The sequence below is a fragment of the Neovison vison genome, chromosome 1 (genome assembly GCF_020171115.1).
Source record: "Neovison vison isolate M4711 chromosome 1, ASM_NN_V1, whole genome shotgun sequence".
Lineage (NCBI taxonomy): Eukaryota > Metazoa > Chordata > Mammalia > Carnivora > Mustelidae > Neogale > Neogale vison.
The window spans coordinates 23556291-23563138 of record NC_058091.1 but is presented as its reverse complement, the minus strand read 5'-3'; the positions used below and the strand labels follow the sequence as shown (position 1 = coordinate 23563138).

General features: G+C 41.8%; 1 non-coding gene across 1 annotated transcript; it reads left to right on the top strand.

Moving 5' to 3' along the window:
- Positions 1–2043: 2043 nt before the first annotated feature.
- On the top strand, positions 2044–2146 carry LOC122898273. Its single transcript, XR_006382946.1, has one exon. It is a non-coding gene; the product is annotated as a U6 spliceosomal RNA (small nuclear RNA).
- The last annotated feature ends 4702 nt before the right edge of the window (positions 2147–6848 follow it).

Here is a 6848-nt window from a genome sequence, read left to right as displayed (position 1 = left end):
TTGTTGTCATCAGCTGTCTCTCTAGAAAGGAGCACGAGTAGCCCCGAAGAGGGCCCAGAGATGAGATATTAGAGGAGGACTATCCTGAGGGACAAAGGAGTGAAGGTGAGACCTTTCCAACATGTGGAGAAGAGTGGATAGAACCACCAACTGGAAGCCAGGTGCTCAGGCCAGACACCTGGAATGTTCTCAGGGTGGCAGAGAGACTCGGAGTGGACTCAGAAAGCCCATCCTACTAACAGTACTAGGACACCTTGCTCAGACAGGCCACCAAGAAGGGGTCAATCAGGACCTGAACTGAGAGAAAAGTTCCTCCAACAAAGGATAAACTTTCTTCTAAGGTATTTGAACCGTCACTAATGAATAACATTCAGACTCAAAGACACCATCCTTATGAAGCAACTGTGGGAGCTGACTTGGTACTTTTCTGTGCTAGGGTTTGCTGTAACATATGTGCAGGCCTCATACCTTACTAGTTTGAGAACTGTGAGCTGTCTACATCAGGCTTACGAAATCTGTCAAACTTTTGTTTGTTTGCTCTGTCACCTTCCTGTTCCACAAGTTTACTCCATTTTCAGGTGGGGATGTAGGTTGAGGCAATAATCAGCTCTAATGTCTCTTGAACTCTAAAACACACTCTGTGGGGGTTTTAGTATTAGGCTTCTTCTAGAAAACTTGACACACTAGTGGACATGCCAAATTGCACCAGGTAGATGTAATATAGTCTGAAGGGTAATGGATGGTTCCATACGGCCTTGATTCCTTTAAAGTACCACATCAATATTTTATTTTTTATTTCTTTTAAGGTTTTATTTATTTATTTCAGAGAAAGAGAGAGAGAGAGTGCACTAGCAGGGGAGTGGCAGGCAGAAGGAGAGGGAGAAGCAGATGCCCTGCTGAGCAGGGAGCCTGATGCGGGGTTCCATCCCAGGACCTTGGGATCATGACCTGAGTGGAAAGCAGGTGCTTAACTGACTGAGCCACCCAGCCGTCCCTGCATCAATATTTTAAAGTAATTTGTATTTAAGATTCCAGTTACTAGATATTTAAAATAGGTTTTCTAACAAGAAGACACAGACCCAGGCTTACTTCTCTAGTTTTCCCAAGATGAGAAAAGGAGTGGATGGACCACTCACAAAGCCCAATGCCATTTCCAGCTGGATTAATGCAGGATTGCATTAATTCTGCCTTCGTGCCTTCCTTTCCTGTAGAAGTGATTTGTTGGATCTTACAAAAGGATTTTTAAAACTGTGGTCACAGTTTTACTGTTCAAAAGAGGAGCTGAGTACTTTCTTCCTTCAACTGACAAACATAGCATACAAAGTATTCAGTCTGGCCCCTATGTCTTCCAGGATCTAAAATCTGTTTGGGAAGAAAAAATTACAAATAAATAAGAAGTGCTTTCATTTCAAATCTATTTTTTTAAGACTTTCATTCTCTTTTATTTCTTGAAATACATTAAACACACTTATTTTCTGTGTCTGCTTCTTCCAATATCCCAAATCTTTGTGTATCTGATCCTAATGTTTCTATCTGCTTTTACTTATGGAGGCTTGCTTCCTTGTTTGTTTTGTTTTCTGATTGTAAGCTTCTGTTCTTGAAGCTTTATCTGTAGGCATTCTTTGGGGCCCAAATTCAAGAAAATCTCCAGAGAGCATTTGTGTTTGTTTTGCCTGGTGTTTGGAACACCCCAATCTTGGACTCTTTAAGTTTGAAACATTCCATGGTATCCTGAATTTAGATCACAATCTTCCATGCAGACCACACTATAATTATGAACCCGTGAGGAAGAGTCATATCTCCTTTTTGTTTTTCTCTATCCAACACTAGGATCAATACAGGCAAATATTTCTGGGGTCCTCTTCTGCACAGCAAGTCAATTTCACTTTCATCTTGACTGTGGTTCTTTGGTATCCCAGTTTTATGAAAGATGTTCTTTTTTTTTTTAATATATGTATTTTATTGTAAATGAAATTATTTTCTCCCAACTTTATTGAGGTATAATTGACATGTGACACTGTGTAAGTTTAAGGTGTACAATGAGTACTTGCTTTGGCAGCACATAGAGTAAAATCGGAATGATGCAGAGATTAGCATGGTCATGTACAAAGGTTACATGCAAGTTTGGGAAGCATTCCATTTTTCTTTAAAGGTGTATAGTGTGATTACTTGATATGTGCATACACTGTGCCATGATTATCAACATTAGGTTAGTTAACACATCACCTCACATAGTTACCCTTTTGTGTGCCTGTGGTGAGAACATTTAAGATATACTCTCAGCAACTTCCCAGTATAAAATACAGTGCTGCTAACTATAGTCACCACACTGTACATCAGCTCCCCAGAACTTATTTATCTTGTGACTGAAAGTTTGTATCCTTTGACCAACAGCTCTCCGTTTCCTTTTTTAATTGTAAATTAAAATTTACAATTTTAAATTATTTTTTTATTTTTAAATTTTATTTTTTATTTAAAAGATTTTATTTATTTATTTGACAGAGAGAGAGATCACAAGTAAGCAGAGAGACAGGCAGAGAGAGGGGGAAGCAGGCTCCCTGCTGAGCAGAGAGCCCAATGCGGGACTCTATCCCAGGGCCCTGGGATCAAGACCTGAGCCAAAGGCAGAGGCTTTAACCCACTGAACCACCCAGGCACCCATAAATTATTTTTTTAATTGTAAATTCTCTGTAAGCAACTTTTAAAAAAAGATTTTATTTATTTATTTGACAGAGAGAGACAGTGAGAGAGGGAACACAAGCAGGGGGAGTGGGAGAGGGAGAAGCAGGCTTCCTGTCCAGCTGGGAACCGGAAGATGTGGAGCTTGATCCCAGGATCCTGGGATCATGACCTGAGTGCAAGGCAGATGCTTAATGACTGAGCCACCCAGGCGCCCCAACTCCATTTCCCTCACAAAAAGTCCCTGGCAACCACCAATCTACTCTGTTTCTATGAATTCGGAGAGTTTTTTAAATATTCTACATATATGTGAGATAACATAGTCTTTCTCTGTCTGATTTACGTCACTAAGCATTCTGCCTGCGAGTTTCATCCATGTTGTCACAAATGGCAGGATTTCCTTCTTTTTATGGCTGAGTAATATTCCATTGCATATATAGGCCACATCTTCTCATTCCTTTATCTTTCAGTGGACACTTAGGTTGTTTATATGCCTGGGAAACATGCCTTAGGTATTGTGAATTATGCTGCAATGAATATTGGGGGTGCAGATATCTTTTTGAGACAGTGATTTCATTTCCTTTGGATCTCTAGAAGTGAGATTGCTGGATCATATGGTTGTTCTATTTTTAATGTTTTGAGGAACCTCCTTGCTGTGTTCCATAGTGACTGTGCCAATTTAAATTGGGATAGGTTCTTACTTTGCTTATGATCTTGGGTAGGCTTGAGGGTTTATCTTCTGTGTCTCCATCGCTGCACACCTATCAGTGTGGAAGTTCAAGGACACTGCAGTTTGATAAATTTTCCAGGAGTTTGCTCACTTATTAGGGGTCCTACCTTAACTTCGTTTTATCCCCACTTTCTTGCCAGCTTGAGTCATTTAAAAAAAATAGTAAAAAAATCATATCCAACTTTGGTTTTCATCAAAAGGTTTGTTCTGGGTATTTATTTCACATATTAATTTGAAGTACTTTAAAAGTAAGTCTAGTGGGTACCTGGGTGGCTCTGTCAGTTGGGCATCTGACTCTTGATTTAGCCTCAGGTCATGATCTCAGGGTCCAGCCCTATGTCAGGCTCCTCGCTCAGTTGGGAGTCTGCTGGAGATTCTCTTCCTCTCCCTCTGCTCTTCCCTTTGCTCCAGGGCTTGCTCTTCCTTTCTCTCTAAAATAAATAAATAAATAAATAAATATATTTTTTTCTAAGATTTTATTTATTTACTTGCCAGAGAGAGAGACAGCGAGAGAAGGTACACAAATAGGGTGGGGGAGTGGGACAGGGAGAAGCAGGCTTCCTGCTGAGCAGGGAGCCAGAGGCGGGGCTCCATCCCAAGACCCTGGGATCATGACCTGAGCTGAAGGCAGACGCTTAATGACTGAGCCACCCAGGCACCCCTAAAATAAATAAATCTTAAAGAAAGAGAAAAGGTTAGATGATGTATAATCAATTGCTTAGCAGGATTGAAGTAGTTTCTCAAATGCTTCTGTTCCCTTCACTTTCTATTCAGAACAAATCTTTGTCTTCAGAACACCAGACAGTGGCTGAGTGGATGTGCTATGGTGTGCTAGCAAACTGACCCCCAGGAAAAAGAAAACAAACCAAACCCATAAAAGACTTGATTGTTAGCATTTGCCAGTTTCTGTGGCGGTAACAACTCCCACAGCAGTTGCTTTCAAGTAACTAATTTGATTCACTGAACAAAGAGTTGGGAAGGGACGAGCACAGCCGTTTCTCACGAGCTGCAATGAGCCAATCCCGCCATGGCCTGTAGATATAAATTAGGGAGGCTAAGTCCAATGTCTAGTGGTCCACCAGGAGACATGCATGCAGAGGGCCTGATGATGAAGAGGAGTTTCGGCACGACAGCTAATTATCGGCACATGTTACCAGATCTTATTTTTCAAGAAGACTGAGAAATCTGACTTTCAGGTGAAATGGCCTCCTTTTCAAATGTTGCCAATTGATTCAAAAACTTAAAAACACATAAGAGATCCAAGAAGACAACCTGATGGATATAGATTTGTCTAAATACCAGCCTTGGGTTGATTGAGTTAGTCCTTGGGGTTATGTTTCTTTGTCTGGTTCCAGCTTTGTTTCTCTAGGCTAAAGGGCCCCCATAGGGAAATCCTGCTGGAAAAGCACTGCGGGGCTGGGGAAGGAGCGCATGTGAGGATTCCCATAGTCTTTGGTTCCAATTCTGGGCCTGCCACTCACTGTGTGACCCAGGGCAAAATTATGTGAAATGAGAGGGATGGTTCCTGATGGGGCAGGTTGTTCTAGAGGCAAACTGAGATGTTATGGGTATGGGACCTGCCCCCTTTGTGCATACTTAAAGACGGTGTCATCATTCTTGAGCAGAAGCCAATAGTCATAGAGGAGGGCAAAGACTGGAGTATAAAGAAGAGACCTCTCATTCAGTGTTCTCGATTTTCACTGTCTTAGATTCACTTGGCAAACATTAAAAAAAAAAAAATTAACACTTTCTGATTCAGTTGGTCCAAGGTGGAGCCCAAGCATCGCTTATTAAAACTCAACACTTCCCAGTGTTCTAAGCCTAAATGCTTTAGCTTCATCTCATTTAACCTCATCTTTCCAACAACCCCCAAAACCGTTATTCTCATTTCACGAATGAGGAACTGAGGTCAAGGGTTAAATAACAGCTCAAGGTCACATAGCTGGTAAGTGAGGGAATCAGACTTGACCTCAGAGCCTGAATTCTTAAACCCCATGCCATTTAGCATTACTGTACCTGCCTCCCATGAGCGGGCAGATATAGGGCTTAAGTCCTGCAAATAAAGTGTTTAGTTCAGGACCGGGAAGTGACAAACAAAGGTTAGCTATCATGGTTACTTTATAATACCCAAACAGAGAATCCTTTCCATTTTCTCTTCCCTATGCAAATCCCTTTCAGGTATATCTTCAATCTTTTTTGGATCCCCCACTTCTTTCCTGCTGTAAACACACATATTGTCCTCCAAATGAATTCTAGGACAGTCGCTGTAATGACTGGGAAGCTCTGCTGGGGTAGATCATACCTGAAGAAGGCAAAGAGGAGAGAGGACAGGGGCTCCAGAGATTCTTGGGAGAGGGGTGATTAAACTTGCCTCAAAGGATGCCCTGGTAAATAACAAAAATTCAGTGGAATAAATTTGAAGATCCAATTGGCTTCGTTAAACCATTCATGAAGTAAGGAGCATCCTATCTGGCAATAGGAGGGAGCTCCACCAAGCTATAGAGAAGGAAAGGTTTTTAAAGGTGGAAGGGGAGTGGACGACGGAAATTACTAGAAAAGAATGCATTTGTTTCAGGCAAGGTTGCCTTCCTAAGGGGACTAGACAAGAGTCCATCAGGTTGGTTATCTCATCAGTACTGACCGGTTAAGGGTTATATTCCTGGGGGTGGGATGGGGTGGGTGTTGAAACTGCAGTTAGGTTAGGTATGAAGTCTTGGTTTTTCGATGTGGGGCTTAGCATAAGTAACTCCATTTTGGGCCTGCTATCTCCTTAACACCCTTAAAGACAGCTCAAGTTCAAGCTCTTTAGTATATAGTATTCAATATGTTCTTCCCATGAGTAGTTTGCAGAAGAATGGGAGGCAGAGGAAGGGACTAATGGAGATGTCAGACAAAGGGTGAGGAGCAGCTATAGACCTGAATATTGAGCAGCTATAGACCTTTCTTGCCAGCTGGCTCACAAATTTTTTGGAGGCTTATATTGTATTTGTTTTCACTCTTCACTGTTGAGATGGATGTAGAAGTTAGTCATGGAGGGAAATGAGCACTTTGTTGGCAGGCAGCATAGGGCAAGGATGCAGGTGCTTAATGGTGGCCCCTTAGAGGCGGAGCTCCAGTTGTCTGACAGTTGGAAATGGTGTATTTACTTAGCTAACTCAGGTAAAAAAAAAATTTTTTTAAAGGCTTATTTGAGAGAGAGAGCACAAGCGAGCATGAGGGGCAGAGGGAGAAGCAGACTCCCCGTTGAGCAGGGAGCCCAACTTGGGGCTCCATTTCAGGATCTGGGATCATGACCTGAGCTGAAGGCAGACTGATCAACTGAGCCACCCAGGCGCCCCCATGTGAATGAAATCTTTAAAAACAAAACAAAATGAAGTGGACAATCACCACCTTAAGTCATTTGTAAAAATTAACAAGAAATGAATTAAGAAATGAGGAA